Consider the following 24,283-nt stretch of genomic DNA (forward strand, 5'->3'; position numbering starts at 1 on the left):
GTAGACTGCTTTTGAGTGACAATCAATTGCCCACGTCTTTGGAATCACAGTTGAAACCAGACTCACCAATGAAAACTCAGCTTTAACCTGCTGTTAACTTTACAGATCACTGTCAACAAGTTCTCAACAGTCCATGCGGCTTTGGAACTCTTCATGAGCCAAAACAGGAGAACAACTAGTGAATAACAAACATCTGAATAATTTTGAGCTTTAAATATCTCTTGGCTTTTGGCAAGATTGGCCAGTGTCACTCAGCAGTTTCAAGACTACACTGACGAAAAAATGAAACAAAAAATGGCCCTTTGAAAGGGCGAAGAAAAGGCATCTACACAAAAAAGGCGTTTAGGTAAGAGGGAGATGTTGTTTGTCTGTCACTCCTCTTCGCGAGGTCCACACGGTCTCCTGAACTCCTGGCCATATTCATGCGCCCATATATTCCCCACTGTGTGAGAATGAAGAGAATATTCCATTATTCACTAACCCATTTCGTTTACTAGTCTGACCTGTCTGTCGGACCAGTAGATAACCAGTTTTTCCATTTTTTACTGGTAAATTTCTGAAAGAGTTACTGGTCCGACAGTAATTTTTACTAATCAGGGATATCTTCGGACCAGTGCCAGTGTGCAGCATTGCATTACTCATTAAAAAACAAATCTATGGCAGCATGATTGTGATTTTTTTTTTTCATTTCTAATTTTGCACAAGATCATTTTTAAATCATACAAGTTGTAGCACTCCCATTACTCACAGTGCTGATAGCCTAACAGATAGTAATGAGAAAGGTATTTAAAATGGAAGCAGCCCAATTTTAACAGGCAATTGCTTGGTCAGGTGACAGCACACAAATATCTAGGACACAGTGATATTTGAATCTGTAAAACAAATTAAAACAAAACAAAACAATTGAAAATGGTGTCTTATGGGAATCCAAACTAAATCAGCAGAGTACAACTCCTCAATAAGTTCTCCACAAAGAGCAAGTTAATAATTTCAAACTTTAGAAACTTTAGAGTACAAGCTAAAACTTTCTTTACAATAGAATGGCTCATCTTATATGACCTCACTTTAGATATGGTAAATCAAGGTCATTCTGCCATTACTCAGATATTCACTCACCCCATTTTGAACCTGCCAGCACTGGGCATGCCGCATGCTTTGTGTCACGGTCCGGCGAGCCATTCCTATGTAGATTGTACCAGAATATCGCAGAGCCCTGGTATGCGGGGATGAATATGAAGACAGCATGTCATAGTGTATCACCCTGAATGTTTCAACTCGAGCTAAAAAAAAATGAACTTTTTCTGTGAATAGATTGCTCATCACTCTTAGGGAAAAAAAAAAAATCTCCAGCTTGTAGAAATCAATTCAAACATCAAAGTAGGAGTCTAGTTTCTTGTCTAATTCTGACAAGAGTTGGGTATGGCAATATTCCACTCACTTATAAATTCATCTACGCTACGCCTTTTCTGCATGACTTGTTCAAAGTTATGTAAAGTGGATGGGCATGGCAAGCACTTTGCCATAAATATGCATAATATTGGTTGGCTACCAGCAATGTCTATGTGCTTGAGATTATCATGAAATTCCAGTGTTTCTTGTAATACAGGTAATCTCATCCCCAACAGAATGATTTTTCACTCCCAGAAAACAGTTAAGATTGTGATTTTTGATGCAAAGGTACTATCATTGTGCACTGTAGTGTAAGCTATCTGTAATGCAGATTTCTCCGTAATGGATAGCTTTGAACACATAAATTAGGCAAAAATCTATGGCAAACTCCCACAGTAGTGGATGTCACGGAGGATCTCAACGTGCTGGTACAATTTAAATGGTACCTTCTCAGGTGGTATCCTTGCTCCTACCAATGGAAACACTGTGTATCCTCCGGCATCAACATCATTTAACTGTGACAAGGAGAGGTGGGAGAAGATAACATCAATGTCAGTGTATTGTGGCCCAACTGCAGTTACAACTGAATGCATTGGAGAGGGTGTAAAGTAAATCAAGGGACATACAAAATTGTGAAAAACCTGTCATCGTCACGGAGTGTATACCATGCAAAACATACACAGGCAAAGTTAACAAAGATACAAATGAAAATCTGGTCAAATATCACCTTTGTAGTGCCCTAGCTGAGACCTGGTGAGGTTTAACTTTTAATAGCTGGAATGCAATGTTACATAGAGGCGTTCAGAACTATTGGACTTCCATTGCATTCATATTGCAAATGAGCAGATACGTATTATAATTCAAAATTCTACAGTGTAATGGCCACCTACAAATAAAGCAAAAAACAAAAACAACTAGAAATGTCGCTAAGGCGACTGGTATGCCTCCGCCATAATGCACGATTCTCCTAATAGGTCTATAGTACATGTAGACAATGTGTGATTACATTTTCACAAAATTGGCAAAATATTAAAATGACAAGTTTGTCACAAATGTGTTGAATGTTCACCTTCCTTGACCTAGGTTTAATTGGATGAATAGGAGAGCATGTAGTTGGGGATTTAAGGACTTTAACTTGACTTTGACCCATTCATAAGTTTATGCATTGAGTAATTTTCAAGGTATGGAGAAAAAGTGCAATTTCTATAATGAAAGTTCATTGTTACCATTTTTATCTGGCCTTTGACCCTAAAATTCATAGGAATATCACTGTCAGGCACAACACGCATAAATATGTAGTAAGTTTCAAGATAACTTGAGCCACTTCTAAGATATGGAGGAAAAAGTTAGTTCAGCACTTTCCCTTGATCTTTGACCTTTTGACCTTTGAGGCAAACAAAAAAAAAAAAAGAAGAAAAAAGAAAGCTTCCAGGGAATCTCTATTAGGTTATACATGTATACACCAAGTGTAAAAAAAAAGAAAAGAAGATAATCCTGCTGGCATTGCATAAATATGAGGGAAATAGTAAAATTTTGAAGTGTTGCCCTTGACCTTTGACCCCTGACCTTTGACCTATGAACCCTAAATTCTCTAGATATTCACTGCCAGTCAGTACATGTATATATAGTATGTTCCATGAAGATACCTTGAACAATTTCCAAGATACAGAGAAAAAAGTTAAGTTTTAATATTTTTACTTGACCTTTTGACCTTTGACCTCATGACCCCAAACTTTCACCAAAGACTCTTAATTGGGTAATACATGTATACACTAAGTTTCAAGAAAATATCTTCAGGCATTGCATAGATATGGTGGAAATAGTGAAATTTTACGTATTTGACCTTGACCTTTTGACCTTTGACCTTGAGCATGTGCACACAAAAGTTGATAGGCACAACTTCACCCCCTAATATACATACATGCCAAGTTTCATTAGGATACCTCAAAAGGTTTTTTAGTTACGCTGTCCACAAAATTCATTACGGACGGAAGGACGGACGGACGGACGGACGGACGGACGGACGGACAACCCGAAAACATAATGCTTCCGGCACCACTTCGTGGCGGAGGTATAAAAACCAACAAAACCCATAACATAATCATACTTACATGTGAAACACCCTATAATTACATCTGATGCAGCACAACACTGATACGAAATTTAAGTTCTTTCTTGGTTTTCTGCCTCATAATGGAATCATCTCCCTCTAAATACACAAATATCCACCACTTTTGACAGTCAAAATACAGGCTTTGTAAGGACTTGTCCATTTTCCTCTGACCAGTAAAATGAGCACCTATGCATCTGTTGGTAATAAGCACTACTGAAATCAGTTTGTGGAAAATACTCACATAGAACAAAAGTGTTGCAATTCTGTCTCCTATTGCACGGTCTCTCCTTTCCTGTGGGGCAAAAAGAAAGAGAGACAGAAACTGCAAGAGAAAAATCTTGAATTTAATATGAAGCACCATAAATTAAAAGACACCAAGAACAACAAATACGGAAATCACCATTATGAACACGTACATTCATTCTGACCTGTGCAACTTCATTAAACACAGAACCTGGAAATTCACAGAGAGCACTAGAGTTCAAAGGTGAGGATCTCAATTCACAGAAGAAACAGTTCTCTATGAACAATGGCATTGGAGTGGAACCAGTGGTGGCTGGTTCATAATGGAGATGACCATCTTTAAGTCATGTTTAAGATGAACAAAGCATGTTTTCTTTGCATGAGATATCAATCATTACTTGGAGCTTCATTCGTGCATGGAGCTCTCTGTGGTGTTAAAATAGAATTCATCTACAAAATGATTTATCAACATCATCAGCGTCAGCAAAGTCATCACCACATCATTCATGATCATCACTGTCAACACAATCATCTTCATCATCAGAGACCAACACTGTCAGCCTCACCATTGTCTGTATCAACGCTATAAATATTATCATCATCACCAGCACCAGTTGCAACAGCATCATTGACATCAATATCACTATCAACATCAAAATTAATATCATCACATTTCGAACACCATTCCACTGCAATACGCGTGCCTATTCCTTACCGAAGAAAAGTCAACATGTGGCTCGTACTGTCCTCCTAGTCCATAGTTTACTGCCTGAGGGTCAAAGTAAAAAAAAGAGAACTGTTGGACAACACAAAAAGTGACAGAGTAGGTAACTCTGCTCTCCATCCATTTTCTAAGACCTTACTAGGTCTCATTTTTACTAGGTCTCATTAAAGTGAGCTAACCACAAGATTTGTGCTCAATTGCTTGTAACGCACTACACTGATGTACCTGTGTCCCTATTCTAGTACACAGAAAACAGAGGTTACATAATACACTATTAAATCTTGATCTTTTGAGTCATGCCATATTCTAGCATTTCAGGTGTGGATAATAAGATGGAAACAGCAACAAAAAAACAGAAAGGACAAAAAGAAAATCAGACCATTGCCCCTTCCCCCCCCCCATTCTTAAGTTGGACATATAGACTCTCCTCCATTTTTCAGTATCTTCCTGTACACTTTGAGGGATGTTCTGAATAAAATAATAAAATTTCATCCAATCACTCCAACCATTAAATTTCTTCACAAATTCTTCCTGACAGCCTAGCCTCTTCACTCACAACAAATAAAGGTGACCATAGAATACATATGAAAAATGTTTTTTATTTGGGAATGTGGTTGTTGCTCCCCTCCCCCCCCCCCAAAAAAAAAAAAATGTAGCAACTCAAGTGCATTTGAATAACTTAAAGAAAAAAAGAAAGAAAGAAAGAAAAAAAAGAGTAAGATGATGGAAGTTCTGACTGCACGGCGGCACATTTTACCTGAAAGTCTTCGGCTGTAGCCAGGGACAGTCCAGTGTAGGCCTCGACCCGCCGGTATATCCTATCAATGGTGTGACTCTCGTTACGCCTCAGCCACGCGCTCTTGCTGATGCGAAATTTGGTATATTCCAGTGCGCCTTGGGTGGAGTTCTAAATAGTGGCCCTCTGCAGCTGTGAATGAGTTAGCAACATGCATGCATGGTCACTGGGTTAGGACGTGACGAAAAAGTTAGCCATATTAGGTTATACAGGAGAGCAGCACGAAAAAAGTATGGACTAATTCTTAGTTTTTCCTCTCTCTGTTTAATTTTTCAACAGAATTCTTCTCTTTTTTTTATAAAGAAAATCTAGGATCAGAGAAAGAATCTTGCAGCCATGTGGCAGAGATACAGAGAAAACATTGAAACATATTTGAGAGGAACTATCTACATGTATCTTGAGGGCACAAAATGGAGGGGTGTGGGAAGGGGGGGGGGTCAATTTTGTGTCTTTGCTTTAGCAGGGATTCCCATCACGTGAGCAGCATTACAGTTGCAGGTGGGTTCACGACACACAATGCCCTGTAAAGGGGGTCATCCCACAAGACTGACACCCACGAGTCCTACAGCCCATGAGTTCGACACTAGGCAAATAAAGCCCATGAGACCAACACTAGGTAAAAACAGCCCACGAGTTTGACAGATACAACACGGGGTTTATAAATGTGTCGGTCTCGTGGACCTTGTTTGCTTAGTGTCGAACTCATGAGCTGTATGACTCGTGGGTGTCGGTCTCGTTATGTGCACCCCTGTACAGTCCCAATCTTTCTCACTCAAAGATTATTCAGACAATTACATGTATACTGTTTGATCAATTTATGAGATCTACTTGTCATCCCTCTTCTCCACATTTCTGGGAAAAGAAATGAAAATTCTATCTTAATACTTGAGGTACATTCTATTATCTCTATTTCAAAGGTGAAATCACACATTTTTATGATGACGTATACAATGTATATACAAAAGGGCATTTGTATTAAGCATCCACTATGGCTCTCATTTATGTAACATAAAGTAACTCAATAAAACAAGTACAAAGGACTGTGTCAAACTATTTCACACACACCATAGCATGCACGTTTAGAAGTAAATGGATAGTAATCAAGCCGATTGATATAACTCAATAAAATTAAGTATGGAACTAGTGATATCTTTGTAAAGGAGATGTGGTTATACTGAGCACGGTTAAAAGCTGGAATATATTTTGTTCTATTTTTCAAATGAGAGGTTAATTTTTCAGGCAGTAAATGATGTAGTTATCATCAGGAATATAGCTTTATAATATATATATATATATATTTTTTTTAAACTAATGCAAATATGGCATCCTTTATGACTTGAATTGGTGCTTTGTTATAAATGCAATGCACATGTTCCAGTGTTGTGCATGATGAACTGTATTGTATGGTATGCCATTGTGTTGTATTAGAGCATGCAATTTCTTGTAATCTCATATAGTTATTTCATTAAACTGAACCACAAGTAACATGCATTCCCTAGAATGATCCCAAACCGTTTAAAAATATTATTAGAAAATTAGTGAGGATTAGTGCCAGCAGGTTGCTATTGAATGTGAGATGCAGGCAGAGTCACAAAAATTTGTAGGTGAATATAGTAAAATTTGATACGCCTGGTCAGTTCATTAAATGATAAGGCTCATCAAAAGTTACTGACTAAATCTTCACGCTGATTTCTGTGACTTTGCCTGCAGAGCTAAGATTGCTGGTGATGACACAACAAAACAACATTCACAGGAGTTGGCCATATTTGGGACTCAATGCCAAGAGTGCACTAGTTACACAATCATCGTCCAACTGTTAAAGGGGCAGGGTTGTCCCCTTCTGTGGAGACACATTTGTAAAAATGTTCAAAGAGGTCCACCATTTCATGCTCAATTTGTCTACGAAATATAAATAAAGTCAACCAAATACAAAAACACAGAAAGCTTTCTTGGAAAAAGGACTATCAAAATAAAAAAATGAGAGCATCTTTTAAAAAGTTAAACATACTTTCAAAAAACCATAAAAAATAAATGATATTTGTTCAAATCACATAAATTATGCAAATTAGACAAGGTGATGACAACATTGCCTCTATCTTGCTTCACTCTGCATATCATTGCTGCCAAACCAGTACAATTCTAGGATAATTTGATTGAAAGAACTATAATTTAAGCTCTTCTTCCTTCATCTCACAAAAAGGAACTTTAAAGAACATTTTATGCGCAAGCGAAAGGCAGGCGTGTGAGGAGACAGCACCTTTACCAGGTACTTCATTTAAACACAAGCTCATGACTAATGTCACAATCGTATGACAACTAGCAAAATATCTGAAAATATGCAACTTCAACTTTTTCCAGCAATTTCATAATCTTAGTCACGATTTTGTTGAATTTTATTCTATTCAGAAAAATCAACTGGAGCAGGAAGCGGAGGTTCTCTTTCAGTTTATCGAAACTAGTGTGCTATTCAAGATATTTGCAGAATCACAATTTACGGCACAACAGCGCCATTTCAAAACTTCCCTCTGACAATAAGATGTATTAAAATTCCCCATTCAGTTGAAAGAAGATAAGTGGACATACTACCCAAATTTACTCTCTTTATGCTCTCTCTTCCTTCACAATACAAATATGAAACACAATGTATGGATCAGAAGTTGAAAAAAAAAAAGAACACTTCATGGTTATCCAGCATTTACTAAATTGATGTTCTCATGAAAGACTGCCAATGGGTTGTTTTGTTTTGCTATGTGTTTGCTCGTGATCTGCCAGATAATAGTTTCTTCGTTTATTTCAGATGATGCAGAAAGTATGCTGTGATTTATTTTCGATGACCGTACGGAAACATTACCGTCTGAGGAGATCATCTGTTGATAACCACATCAAAATATCTCTGCTCGGTTTAAGAGCGTAAAGTGCTCTTTGGACATATGTATACCTTTTGACAAACATGGCATAAATTATCATCAAAGAACACAGGCCCCAGCACTAATGATTTATAGTCAATTCATCAAACTTTGGACAAACAGGACATAAATTGCCATACATTGTTTATGACACAAACCACAACCTTCCTGATTGCAGGGATTGTGTAGTTTTGGCTGATATGTGGATTTTAGTTTGAACTTTCCACAAGATAATTAGAAACCATTTATGAGAAATATCAAAGAGCATAAAATCTAAGAGGAATTAAAAGTTTATTTGATCAAAATCAGTTTTTGAAATGGCTGAAATATCAAAAAACAAAGTAAAACAAAGTGGTCCTAATAAAAGGAGGGTCCCACCTTTTATTAGGACTTCTTTGTTTTTACATATCTCAGCCACTTCAAAACAAATTTTCATCACATTACTTTTTAATTCCTCTTATTAAGTATATGCTCTTCAATATTTCATGTAATCAGTTCGTAATTATTTTGCAAAAAGTTAAAACATGAATCCCCATCTAAACCATAACTACACCATCCCTTTAAAGCCTGTATGAATACCATGGGAAAAACATGATGTCAATCAATATTCTGTGACACAAACAACAGCCTGTGGAATCCTTTGAACAATGGCAGGCATAGTACTACATGTACTTGTTTGGGAGGCAGGTGACCATCATGGGCGGGGCCTAAATGAAACTAAGGCACCCAATCATGAGAGGGGCCTATAAAGAATCAGCAGCAATGGGAGGGGCCAACCATCAGAGAGCAAATGAAGTGCTAGTAATTGGTAGGCCAGCCACTGGACAAACCTTGCCTAGCAGGGTCTGACATGGATGTAATTCTAATTTGTCAAGGGGTCCTTGTGCTGGGAGGAGCCACTCATACATTGTAGCACCAGCTTTATATGAGGGTGTGGTCACAAAAATGGGTTAAGTTAACCCATGATGATAGGTCATCATTATGAGGGGACAAAGTTACAAAAGTACACTTTTTAATGGAGAACCTCATGATAACAAATTCCTTCAAAAAGTCATTTTCAAAAGGGCAGGATTCCCGTGGTATGACAAACAGTGATGGAAGAATTTTGCCAAAGGAAAGAACCTATCACTGGTGTGAGGTCCATTCAAAAGAAAGAAAGAAAATGAAAAACATTCCATAAAGTCCAGGAACCACATTTCTGTGGATTTGTGCCTAATCTTTTTACTACAAGTTTTACGAGAAATTGAAGGTAGAATACTAAAAAAATGCAGTTGATTTCATTTAAGCTCCCTTTTGTTCATATACTGTATCAGCGATATATTTGTGGTGTTTTCATTTTATTTTTTTTGGCGAAGTTCTTTGTCAGCTGATTGATACTTGCAAAACTAGAAAGGCACTTGAGGCGCACAGACCTCCGCCAAGCCAGCACCTCATTTCAACCCAAAGAGATTTTTCCATTCTTACATCCATGTAATTTCCCAAAATAAAAGCCTATTGTTTACGACATTGCATGGCACCTTGCCAAGTGCGCGCTTTAGTGTGCGTATCTAAACCTCTAGTACGCGCAGCTTGAAGCAGCTTGAAGCGCAGCTTGAAGTACGCGCAGCATATAAGTTCATTGACCTTATATGCCAAAATATGAAAAAATCCTTCAAAAATCCGAAAAATTCCCGGATCACTTCCAAAATTGAATGAGGTGTTCCTTGTGTCAATATCGACATTTCATGCAAGTTTCTGTTTAATCCATACACAACTTTTGAGTTACTTTGCAAACAGACAAGCTAACATCAATGATCACTTAACCTCCTCCTTCTTTGGCAGAATTAATGACTCCTATGAGACTTAATACAAAAATGCTCTGTATAATCATTATAATTCAAGGTGGAAAATCACTTATATCTCTCCTGAAAAGGATAACATTCATCTCTTATTTCATCACTGCAATTTGTAATCGCAAATTCAGTCACTCATGAAATGATCAACCTTGCAAAATATTCAATGTTTTACAGTATATAATATAGTAATTGTTTGTTTTTCCAATATATGATATGCAGAGAAATTCAGAGGTTCCAACTGAATAATGAGAAGAGGATGACTTCCGCAGCAAAGCTGCCCCAGTATTTTACGGGCTGAATTAAGGGGGGAATCTAAAGTGGCGGGACCCTAAGACAAGTGGAGCACCTGGCAGGGGGGAAGGGGACTGTGGTTGCCCCCCACCTCCCCCTTCCTGAACATATTAAGAGGCACTTCTGGGGGAAGAAACTAATCACAAAAAGGCTCTTCCAATGAAGGAGCTCTGTCAAAGAATGAACCTCCTAAGTTGGGAGAGCCTAGTCCACCAACAGAGCTTAAAGGATTGGTATGACAATCCTGGAGGGGTAAAACCATATGGGGCTGCTCTCTATGGGAGGAACCCAGAATGGGATGAGACTATCGGGGAAGGAGCTTGGTGTGGGCACCGCCTACCATAGGCCTGGCTAGTTCCTTGATGAACTTGATCTCATTGTCACGGAGGACGTCCCTGAAGATTATGAGACGGGGCTTATCAAAGACCACTTCTTCTTTTGCAGGTTGGAGCAAGAGCAATGGATGGTTGTGATGCTGGTAGCTGCAGCTTAACAATGTACTGTTTCTGATAACCTGTCAAAGTGAAATATATTTGTTAAGTTATTTTAGCAATCTATCATTTAGAATGTGTGAAAATTAAGTGTAAAATATCATCTCATATGTCAGCGTGGTTTTCAGATTTATTGCTAATTTGGAATCAATGTGCGACTACAAAAGAGAGATGGTGCAATAAGTACACAGGAAAAAAACTAGAAATGTCGCTATGGCGACTGATGCCTCCGCCATAATGCATGATTCTCCCAATAGGTGTATAGTACAATGTCTTCACAATGTGAGATAACAGTTTCACATAACTGGCAAAATACTGAAATGACAGGTTTGTCAGAAATATCTTGAATGTTCACTTTCCTTGAACTACATTTGCTATAATTGTCTATTAAATAGTGCAGGTACATGTATTTGGGGAATTGAGGATTTTTACTGGACTTCTGACTGACCCTTTCATAAGTTTATGCATTGAGTAATTTTCAAGGTATAAAGAAAGAGTGTAATTACAGTATAAAATAGATTTTTTTTTTTTGCATTTAAACCTGGCCTTGACCCTTCACCTTTGAACTTCTGGCAGAAAATTTCCATGAGAATCTCCATTAGGTAATACATGTATATACAGGTATATTAAGTTTTTAAAATAATAATGCAAGCATTGCATATACTAGTATATGAGGGAAATAGTAAGATTTTGACAAGTTGACCTTGACCTTTGACCCCTGACTATTGACCCATGACCCCTAAATTCCCTAGATAATCCCTGCCAGTCAGTACATGTGTATGTACCAAGTTCCATGAAGATACATTGAACCATTTGTGAAAAAAGTGAAATTGTAACATTTTCACCTAATCTTTGACCTTTTGACCTTTGACCTTATGACATGAAACTCTCTCTGGAGAATCTTTATGCAGTAGTACATGTCTACACTAAGTTTCAAGAAAATACCTTTGGGCATTGCATGGATATGGGGAAATCGCAACATTTTTAGCAACATTTTTAGCATTTGACCTTGACCTTTTGACCTTTGACCTCTTGCCAATGTCACTAAAATCTACTCAACTAATTGCCGTATCATACATCATCCTTGGACCAAGTTTGGTGAAAGCTGCTTCATCCAATTTGAGTTATCACGTAAAAAGATAAATTTTAGGATTTGACCTTGATCTTTGAACTTTGACCTCTGTCCGATTTCACTCAAAAATTAATCAAGTAATTGTCCTACCATACATCATCCTTGGACAAAGTTTGGTGAAATTTGCTTGATCCAATCTTAGGTTATCGCGTAAACAGATACAATTCATGATTTGACCTTTGGCCGATTTCACCCAAAATCTAATCAAATAATTGCCCCATCATACTTTATACTTGGACCAAGTTTGGTAAAATTCCAGTCAATATTACTTAAGTTATCACGTAAACGAATGCGGACGGACGTACGGACAACCCGAAAACGTAATGCCTCCGGCACCACTTCGTGGCGGAGGCATAAAAAAGATGGCTCTGCATCTATAGCATCATTCAGTGGTATAAAGTACCTACGGTCAATGCAGTGGCGGATCCAGAGGGGGGCGCACCGGGCACGTGCCCCCTCATTATTTTTGGTTAAAACAAAAGAAATAAGATGAAAAAAATTGGGGGTGCGTGCGCTCTCCCTTTAATTTTGCAAAGGCGCCTCCCCTTTGCGGAATTCCTGGATCTGCCCCTGCGATATATTGATCAAAGTAATTAATGGAAGTCATTGAATCAACTGACAAAGTCGGACAAGTTTAAGTTTGCCTGAATAGAAGTAGAATGAGACAAAAAACAAAAACAAAACACGAAAGTGTGTGTTAATCACATTGTGTATGGTCGACAATGCCTAAACTTGAGGCTTATTCTCATATCTCATCATATTTGACTTACAATGCAGAGTCTACTGCAGTTGATAACATAGACTTACTTAACTTCTATAAATGGGATCATGTTAATCATGTTAATAGCAACCACTGTTGAGAAGATATCAGACAGAAAACTGAATCTTCCTTCATCTGTGTTAAACATTCAAGTATGATATAAAGTCATCTGTTGTGTTGTTCTATTTCAACAAAAGTTGGAAAAATAAAATGACATTTAAATGTTTATGCCAAAAAAGTGTACAGCCATGAAATATTCTCTTGACACTCATCAAATTTTATCTCAAAATTATTCATCATGTGTTTATCAACAAGGCAAGTGCCATAATGTGTCTCGCCCATTCGCGTACAAGAAATTGTACGCGAATGGGATATGACAGATAAAAAAAAGAGATATAACAGATAAAAAGAGATATAAAAGAGTAAAAATTTATGGCAAAAAAGAAACGTGCCATAAAAACTTTACATTGAGCCCTTAAAGTTTGTTGACCCCTGCCTGTGACCTTTGACCTTGTGGTGACCATCCACTCCCCAAGAGACATCTACCATCCAAGTTTGGTAACAAACGGATGTATGGATCAAAAGTTATGACCCATAATAGAAACGTGCCATAAAAACTTAACATTGGGCTCTAAAAGTCTGTTGACCCCTGCCTGTGACCTTTGACCTTGTACTGGTCATCCACCCCCCATGGGACATCTACCATCCAAGTTTGGTCACAAATGGAGTTATGGATCAAAAGTTTTGACCCATAATAGAAACGCGCCATAAAAACTTAACATTGGGCTCTAAAAGTTTGTTGACCCCTGCCTGTGACCTTTGACCTTGTGGTGATCATCCACTTCCCAGGGGACATCTGCCATCCAAGTTTGGTTACAAATGGAGTTATGGATCAAAAGTTATGACCCATAATAGAAACGCACCATAAAAACTTAACATTGGGCCCTAAAGTTCATTGACCCCTGCCTGTGAGCTTTGACCTTGAGGTGACTTTCATATATATATGGTAAAATGTGAAACTTTGTATGACCCCTCTTCCCTCGAAGTTTGATTGCAATTGAAGCCCAGAGTAAAGAGTTATTGAAGTTTTTGTAGCGTTACGGACAGACGACGGACGGACAGACGACAGACGGACGGACGGACGGACGGACGGACGACGGACGGACGGACGGACGCCGCAGGCGATCCCTTAGTCTCTCCTCACCTCCTGTGGGCTCGACAAAAAGTATATGAAACATTTTATATGTTATCAATCACCAAATAGCCTAGATACAGTGAGTTAATTGATTTGTTTGCTGTACTAGTAATATCAAGTAGGAGTTGTTTGACAAATGGGGAATCAGAATGAAATACCTTCAAAGCTCTCTCTTCTCCACGACACAGCGCCTTGTATCGTGTCCACTCGGTGTATTCCGGCTCTTTTTCCGTTTTGCTTCCCTCCTCCTCCTCCTCCTCATAATTTAGCCCTTTCAAGTCCCCCATCTCACCTCGTGGTTTCATCTTCTTGTTCAGCATGTACTGAAAGTAGTTTTTATTGTCCTGGTACCGCAGCAGATCAGGCTCTGCATGGATACGCATCAAATATTTCACAATACTAGCAAAAAAGTCGCCAAACAAGATTTGTCATTATAGTGTGGGTCAAACATTGAAAGAAGAGATTCTCAGCTTTACAATGACATTACAACCCTTCAAAACTGGATATTCCTTAACCTATCATCCAGATAAAGATGAAAAACTAAATGTGGAGGACTGTTACTTTTTAGGAACAGATTTATCTAGTAGTGATCTTTTTTAAAGTGCTCTGATATATTCTTCACTGAATACGGGACAGAATAGAGTCTGAAATTAATATCTACTGCTATGAAGGGATTATGAGATTACCATGAAACTCAGCACACCCACAAAGGGCATTCCACTATGATTATTTAAAGAAATATTAAACTTACTTCTAATGGTTTTGCTATCTTTTTTTCTCACAGTATTCAAGCACATTTTCATGTGGCGCAAAGGTGGAAAATGAAGAAAAAGAAGTGAAATCTGAAACATACTGTCATCTTGCAAAAACTGATAATATATTGGCTCATACTTAATTTTACGTGAATCCAAGCTTCAGGGAAAACAAAGTGAAAACCCCATAGGAACCTTGATTACCAATAAAGACACATAATCAAGCCTACCACAGAATGAACCTGTGCAACATGTGTGTGGGTTTTGGGAAACACAGTCAGACATAATTTGTATTGACATCTATGTAAAATAACAACAAACTACAAATAACTGCAAACATCAATATTTTTGTGCTGGGTGGCTCAAAAACATATTTACAGGTTTTTTAATTCGCGCTGTGTAATTCTAAACCCATTCAACACGTGTAGATAAAATTGTGAAGATATTTTCGCTGGTTTTAGAATTTCTGCTAGCCCAGAGAAGCACAAAATACGTGAAAATTTCTGCGTCCACAGTACTGACTTTACCATGGACTACTCTAGTATTAGGTTTACTCTTTAATCCATTATATACATACATACCTTTTTCGATTAGTATGTCTGTCACACTTAAAGCCTCCTCATATTCTTCTTCCTGTCAGTAAAAGAAAGGGGAAAAGATGTACTATAAAACACAATATTTTTGCGACATGAAATTTTCACGAATGGGAGCCAATAGCCTTATTTCGCAGCATGAAATTTTCATGAGTTGCCTCTAACGTTCAATGCATATAGTGTAGACAAGATCTTTAGGGTGCATTTTGATTTTGTTGAACTTGGCTCTCGCGAAATTCACGTAATTAAAATGCACACGAACATTTCTTGTCTTACAGTATTATGATGTTATGACTTAAGGCTTGTAGGCATGTATAGTTTTAGGTTACAGCATAGCATTAATGGAAAAAAGCAGTTACCATCCAAGAACAGTCTACAATGTGTCCTAATTTGAGGCCCTTACACAAAGTCTATGCATTTCAGACCCATCAAACAGCTGCCCATTTGAACAAAGACTCACTGCAAAGTGTGCGAACGCCAGATGGTCAAGAATCTGCGACTCGTTCATGGAGGTGCGCTCATCCCTAACATCTTCTCTCTGGAAGCGGGCGAGGGCCTCCTTCAGCCAAGGGATGGCACGTTTCTTGGATTTCTCATGGTAAGCCATCTTGCCAATCTCAAAGCATGGGTGTGCTGGGGATGAGTGATAAACAAAATCATAATTGAAGCTGCATTCACGTCACAAGGTATATACTGGTAACAACTAATATCTGTAAAACTACCCACACACATTGATATTTAACCTGTCGAGGACGAGCAGTCCGAGTATACTCGCGCAAGTGTCTACGAGAAATGCGTGTTGTAGCAAAATCAGCCCATCCTCAACAGGTTAAGAAGTGGCAGTTTAAGTATGATAGTTTATAGGGATAGTATACTCTCTCCCAAACAAAACTCCAAAGAAATATCGACCCAAATACAGCTAAATTGATTAGGCACTAATTCTTTATCACAAAATCTATTGTGGACCACTTTTATCCATCCTTGCCTGTTTCTAGCTTTGATGATCTTTTGCTTTGACCATTGACCTTGAGCATGTGCACCCAAAAGTTGATAGGCACAACTTCGTCCACTCACACATACATATGCCAAGTTTCATAAGGATACCTCAAATGGTTTATAAGTTACGCTGTCCTAAATTGATTATGGACGAACGGAAGGATGGACGGAAGGATGGAAGGATGGACAGACGGACAATCGGAAAACATAACGCCTCTGGCGACACCTCGTGGTGGAGGCATAAAAAATCAATGGTCGTACCAGACAGGGTGGCGTTGCTCCTTGCTCCGGGGATTTCCCCTCTGGCAATCTGTGCCACCTCCAGCATGTAGGTGTCCTGGAGTCGGAAGATGGCCTCTATGGCCCCATCAAAGTCCTCCTGGTCGGGCACCTCCCTCCACAGAGCTGTGACGTTGGCATAGTAACCTGAGTGAAAGGAGATGTAGTTGGGTTATGGGGAACTGGTATGACAGGTGATGTCTTGGGACCAGGATGGTGTGATTGAAAAGTAGATGAGGCTCCGAATTCCGAATAAATCCCAGAGTTTGAATCTCATCCAGAGTGGACATCTTTGTGCATGGTATTTGTCGTTACCCCCTTAAAGGGATGGGGGGATACACCCCTTTGACATTTCGCGCAATAATTCTGCAATGCTTCTTGACTCTTTTTTTCAAGTTCCCCCCCCCCCCCCCCCCCCAGCTAGCACACATGCAAATGAATTTAATTTAAAAAGGGACTAAATAGATAAACAAAGATAGCACAAACTCTTGAATTTGCTGCATTCTTTCACAAAGGCTTATTCACGTTACTGGTTTATAAAGCAGTTTTAAATGGTGATGAATTGAATTTCCATTGCTGTATCATAGCTGGCTTATATTATGATAGCCATATATAAAAGTTATAAAAATGTCAATCTTTAATCCACTGCCCCTTTGATTATACAAACCTCCTAATGGAAAGGTGTTTTTCATCGTATTTTCCAGGTACACCCAATCCCAGATGAACCTTTTCACCAACATGAAAGCGTTGACAGGGTGACTGAGGAATTCCTCTGTGTTTTCCAATGACTCTCGATTCAGATGACGCAAATCTTCTGTCAATCTGAAAGTTGAAAGAGGAGAATGAATGAACTAAAAGTGGCAGCTTGCATAAATTAAAAAGTGTTGCAGTCTACACATGGGAAATTAAGGTAACAATCAGTCTATGGAGCATTGAATGCTCAAAATAACTTGCAAATCTTTCGTCACACAAACATCAACATACACATGAAAACTGCCGTTTACCATAATCATAGATCTCAGTACAAGTAATAAGTCATCTCTAGTTTTTGTGGGACCCAAATGGCGGGCAATAAAAAGCATTTTGCAATCTTCCTATCTTAGGTTTACCAAAAAATTTGATTTAAAACACAGAGCACCTTATTACTCAATAGGTCTGAGTGATACTACAAACTTAGGCCCTACTATTTCTAGTTACCTAGGGCAAACTGCAAGACGTTAGTATCATTCACATATTTTCTTCTGTCAATAGTCATAAGTGTGTGAGACATACCATTTCACCGTTTCTATTTTCTATTTTCTTTTCTTTTTTTGTACCACACACTCTGCTAAAATGCTAAGGTTACTAAAGTTTGGATTTCTGTCAATTCATGCCTGAGGTGTGGGTCACTGACACAAAGGACCTAAATTACAGTCCTATCTGAAGGCTATAGACTGTTTTGCCTCTAAGGGAGAGGATGAGAGCATGTTTAAATACACAATGTTAGCTAAACTGGTTTCCCTCCACCTTGAACCTAAAAGACCACAGCGATAGCAGGGCTGCCAACCTTCAGTGAGAGTTTGAAGTGAGACACTGCGAGGGAGCGGAGCGACCTCCTGGCTAGCGCCTGGCGGCCTGCTGTGCGGCCGTATGTACGTACGTACTACGTACACAGTCAGTGTATGTAAAGCGATGTAAAGCACACGTCATAGCCATACATGTACTGTTATTTGCCAAAAGTACAAGCTAGCTATGCTCAAGTGCAAATGGTATAGGTAGAAACCAATCGTAATCCAGTAACTCGTCTTTGCGCGCGAACCGAAAACGATTATTATTGGTTAAGCTTTACACCCACGCGGGAAAATCTTGAAATTTTGGGCTTGGGCTTATCGATATTCAGAATATCAGAGAATTTAGAGATATATTTATTTTTGTAGTCATGTACATGTACATTCCATTTTGGGGGTTTAGCGTGAGATTTCGTTTATCATAGTGAGACAGTCAAAATTGGTTGAATTGCGTGAGTCTCACGCTCAATGTGTGAGAGTTGGCAGCCCTGCGTAGACAGACAGGCATGCCACCAACTGAGCCAGCTTGCCACTGGACCCGATACTAACTCTCTGACTTTCTGCAGCTTCTTCTCCTCCTGTCTGATGAACTCGTCCACCACCTCTAGCATCTTCGTCTCGGCCAGGATGGCATTCTCAAAGTCCTCCATCGCAGTGAAGACATCAGCGTCTACCAGCATGGCTCCGAGGATTACGAAGAGAAGCAGCCCAAACCTGTTGTTGATGGAGTCCATCATGCTTCCAGCATAAGTGCAGTTCCTGAAACACACAAGGCCCCCATGAAAACAGAGAACATCAATAATACTGAAGATGGGTAGGGATTCTACTGCACACAAATGACAAGTGGACTCTGGGAGCACTTATTTGGAATGCTGGCTGAATTTCCCATGTTCTTTCAGTTTGGCGCAAGTCATTTTTCACAGTCTGGACAAAGAGCGTCAGTGTTCAGCCAAGTGTGAACAAAAATTTGTTTTGTTGATTGCACTCGATAGATGAGACTATTGGGCATCCATAAATATGAAGAAATCTCCGAAACATTTTGAAATGTAATCATGAAAAATTTTTCAAAAGTGTAACTTTTTTTCATACGCTCTGTATATGACCCCCACTAGTTCTGCGAGACTACTTTATTTCTACACTACTACCCTTGTTCGTGATATGTGACTGACAAATCCGATGGTTTGCATGGTGTAGACTATACTTTTACCTTTATCATAAATAAGACAGATACTCGAAACAGTGTTTAAAACAATGACGTAAATTTCATAACAAATGAAAGGTCTAGATCTTGACTCTTAGAGTAAATCAGGGTCACAGACTAGAGTCTAGATATCAGCAATCGTGGGTTTTAGGGGGCTATATTATTTTAGACTTCCAACTTCAGCACAACTAAATGTGGTACAAAATATGGGAAGCCAGGCAAGAGTTCTATATGTAGATCTACCCCCGCTACGGAAAATTAAAATTGGAAAAAAAAATTTGATTATACATTAAAAAATTAAATATGTGATTATGCATAAAAAAAAAATGATTCGATTTAACTAGTTAGGTGCACGTGGCTTTAGGGTTTAATAGTGTTAGAGTTTAGGGTTAGAATAACCACACCAGCGACCCCATAACACGTATCGTGACCCAACACATATTAGTTACAGCGCCCGCGCTAGGGTTAGGGTTAAATGCAACCAGCCAGAACGCGAGACAGTATGACTGTACGTGAAGAATTCTAAGGGTTAGAGTTTAGGATTAGGGTTAGGGTAGCCCCCGACCAGACGCCGTGCAACACTTGTGTACAGTGACAGGGCTGTGTATAGTTCAGGTTAGGGTAACTGCGACCAGCCCAAACGCGAAGCTCCCACAGTATAACCGAGTATAAGAAGGAGTGCCCCGGGGTGGGGTTAGGTTGGGGTAACATTAGCCCTGGAGACCGCGCTGCACTTCGTGTGGCGGCTGCTGTCGCAGTTAGGGTAACATTGATTTTTAGTCCATATATGTATGGCTGTGCTAAAGTTAGAAGCCTATTTTAGCCCCCTAACACCCTGGACTGCTTATTAAGCAAATAATCAACATTGGTGGAGGTGATGGGACAAACTAGAACTGACTCTATCACTTCTGAGGCGATCTGGATGTAGCTATCTTTCCGAAGCGTAGCTGAGGAAAGATAGCGTACACATTCAGATCGCCGAGGAAGTGATAGTTTGTCTCACTGCCTGAAACTAAAAGTTGATCATTGCTCTATATTCCACATCTAGGGTCCTAGATATTCCCACTTTATTCCACATATGAAACCGTTTTTAGCTGTCTTAGGGTATCCTCAGGGCTTAGGCTACGTAGTTTATCACTTTAGATGTATGCGCGTAGATGACAAAACAACAAATTTGCTCTGCGCCCTGCGCGTGGTACCGAAATAAAAGTGCGTTGCACTGTGGTCTATCACTTGACCCAGGTCAAATGATAGACCACAGTGCATCGCACTTTTATTTCGCACGTACTCAAAATTGTAAGTTATATCACACCTTAGGACTGTGTGGTCTAAGAGATCAGCGAAACAAAATGACTATCATCATAGAGTGTAACGAACTTTTATTCTCAGGTGATGTGATGCCACTGATGGGCAAAACTTTGACCGAAAGATCGGTCTGTATCTGTCCGTCGGGGAATGTTCCGCGGAGACTGCGTCTGGCTTCACGGATCCCCTCCGTATACAGACCGAAGTCAATGATTGCGGCTCCTGTGTGGAGCAGTCGCGCACAGATCAAACGTTACGATAAACCAAATTTCAGACAGCTTTTTTACATTCAAACAAGTATGACATGACATGACATATTATGCAGCAATATTTGGGATAAATTTCTCACATTGTGCAATCGAAATACTCACATAACCTCGGTTATAATTCAGAAATTTTATCGATATCGCAACATCGCCGTTCGCGAGCAGTAAGTCGCCATTTTGAATCTGTAACAATTGCTAAGCCAATCACATGCGAGGTACGTGTTTTAGTAAAACAAACACGTAGAAACTACCTCGCATGTGATTGGCTAATAGATTCATAGTGTATGTTTCTGCAGTTTGAATGTGACGACGCGACAGGCTGTGTTTTACGTTGAAAATTCTCCTAAAATGTTGGATTATTCATTAATCTGGTGAGTGTAACGTATTCTTGAAAAAATAAATTCACCAAACAAGCTTAAATTTGCCGACCTAGGGCCGTGAATTAGATGCAATCGAGAAGGGTGAGGTACCTCACCCAATTTTCCATAGAGACAGTGGTTAAGAACATCCACACAGCAATGGGTACTGCAACCTTCCGTCTGTCTACGGAGGACAGCGTTAATGGCAAAATATAAAAGAGTCCTCCGGACAGACGGATCTTTCTGTCTAGGCAAAACTATGCTTTATCACGTAATCAGCTCTTGACTAATCCTATATAGGTCTAGCAAGATTCTTAGTATCTGGATCTGGATTAACTGCGACAGCCGCCACACGCAGTGTGGCGGCTGCGCCGTGCTCCCATAAAAGATCTTCATGTTGAACAAACGGGTGCCTTTGCGGCGCTATATTTCCTTAATTTTTCAACAGAAACTACTAGGAATACTTACATGGGTCGATGAAACCTAAATGACTATCATCGGCGACTGTTTGATGCATTTCATTGCTTGTGATGCACAAAATGATGTCTTATAAGCAGCTCACCGATGTTCACAGAATTCACAATCACTTGCACAAGCGCATAGAATACTTGAACTATAACATAAGCGAAACTGCGGGGAAGCCGCCAGGACCGCGCCTGGCGGCGCGGTCTCCGGGGCTAGATCTGGATGTGATACAGTGCAGGACCGACCTTTCGGTATAAGCACCGTATCAATTTGACCGAAAGATCGATCGGTCTGTATCTGTCCGTCTGGGAATGTTCAGCGGAGACTGCGTCTGGCTTCACGGATCCCCTCCGGAGGACAGCGTTAATGGCAAAATACAAAAGAGTCCTCCGGCCAGACGGATCTTTCTGCCTATGTACCGTATCAATAAATTTATGCAGAAGTATTACTAAACTGTGTTAGATCTAGTCTAGATCTATAGCCTAGGTTCTAGTCAACTTCAAATCCAGCTTCAGGCCCTCAATGGCCCTACTCAAATCTTTGCAAATATCAAATGAGGGCAACGGCCTTCCGCCCCTAAACCCCTGGATTGCCCGTGAGTCATAGACAGTGAACTAGACCATCACTATGCATCAGAATTTACTTTCGATTTGTCCCACTTGCACTTGCAACGGATGGTTCAACGGTGCGCTGGCCTGGATGGCAGTGAGCGACTTCGTCCAGTGTAGAGGCTGGCGGCTAGGGGCAAAAGGCCAACCACCCACCGACCACCACGGCACAGCTACCGCCGCGGGGGTAGGTAGCTGTCGTACCGATATGCATCCACACGGGGATCCAGCCACACTGCATCCCCATCACACACGCGCGATATAGTTTGACTACACCGATATAAGTGTTTATAATACATCGCATAAACGGAGGCACATAACAGGCCATAATACATATAATACGAGCCTAGAATAACTGTGAAAACATATTCGTTAAATAACATACCCGGCAACTGAGGAGAGGTTTCAAAACGTCACCTAAAAGATAGTGTACGTAGCAGCCTACTTCCAGGGCTTTTTTTTACACTAGTGCGTGAGTGCGCGCTCGCTGACTACGTAGACGGCGCAGATTCGCCGAATCAGCTCTTTTTGCTCGATAGATTTACACGTGTACATTGTTGTTCATGATGTTCGAAAGAGCGCCCACTTACTATTTTGTATCGAACAATCACTATCGTGACTCGTTCTTCCATGTAAGTGGATTACCGGTACACTTTTGTGGGGGAAAACAATGTTTCGCTATGCATATGGTACCGAAAATAATTACGCTTTAACAATCCAAAAAAACCCTATTACACCCCTCTGATTTTACATATATACACCAATTAAGGACAAAATTACTTGTAATATGGGTAGAGCAGGGAGCTAGAATTTTCACCATGTAATATATGGCCTATTATATTGTCTTTGTAATTCATGATGCATTTCCCCCATCTGTTCTAATATCTCTTCTGTCTTTTGCCAAATGAATGACCAGGGAGGTGGATTCCCTGGTATGACCTACAGCTAGTGTACCTCGTTCACTGCATCGTTCACTCATTCAGTTTTCTACCTCTATCAGATACACTGCCTTTATCAATATACAATGCTTCAAAGTCAAAGTTACCTAGCAGGATCCAGAGATGAACAGCTATCCGAGCATGGAAACTTTTTATTCCGAACTTCATTGTTTTAATTTCCTGAGGAGCAATTGTGTCTCTTCATTCAGTCTTATTTGAACTCTCTATAACCTTATACGCTAGCTGTCCTTGCTTTCTTAATTGAAGTAGCATTAGTGGCTTAATTACAAATGAAACAACAAATACAGTAGATGGTTTGGGGTTTTGTTTTGTTGAGTGCATAATAATTGACTGTTGTCTGTATGACATTTTGAGCCTGTAAGTCCAAAACATTTTCCCCTTTGCGAGAAATATAGACCTAAATACCTAAAAATAAACGAGTCAAAATTGAGATAAAAGGTTACAAATGTACTTCGTCTGCATTGAACAATTTTGTATGCATCTATACTGTTACTTGTTTACCCGTCTCTATTTTGAAGTAATTTGTGGCATCTACACTCATCATCTGGTATTTCCAAGTTGCTTTAACTTCTTCCATGTACTTGGTTACACAGAATTATTGGCCTATTCAACCATCAGGATTAACTCTGAACAGCCTCACTCCTAAGTAATTTGCTAAAACCTATACCCAGCTGCACTTAACATTATAATACAAATTTCCTCCAGGTTTTGTGTTTGTGTTTCTTTGGCAATCATATCAACATTGCATCTATTATACTTCTTCCTATTTGGCAGTAAGTTTTCATGGCACTTTAAACCTGTAACAAATTCGAATATGCACATACACATCTCTCTTTCTCTCTCCAATATCTATTTGTATATTCCTCTATCCATCCGTCTGCCTCTCTTAAATATCACACACCCGCCCACACACACACACACACACACACACATACACACACACACACACACACATTACATTTGAGTCAACACGTCAAGAAGTTGTTCAAGGAATAGAAACTTCTTGAACAATAAAATTCAACCTTGAGAGCAATTGATTTTATTATTCAACAGGGCAATCAGTCAAATTCATGATAAT

The 24,283-nt window shown here is 39.5% G+C and overlaps 1 pseudogene; it reads right to left on the reverse strand.

Annotated features, from left to right (window-relative positions):
- Positions 1-371: 371 nt before the first annotated feature.
- LOC139720565 (prolyl 4-hydroxylase subunit alpha-1-like) lies at positions 372-22,705 on the reverse strand (annotated as a pseudogene).
- Between the last annotated feature and the right edge of the window lie 1,578 nt (positions 22,706-24,283).

This window comes from Diadema antillarum, unplaced genomic scaffold (genome assembly GCF_040938485.1).
Source record: "Diadema antillarum isolate AM-2024a unplaced genomic scaffold, OU_Dant_1.0 scf00000129, whole genome shotgun sequence".
NCBI lineage: Eukaryota > Metazoa > Echinodermata > Echinoidea > Diadematoida > Diadematidae > Diadema > Diadema antillarum.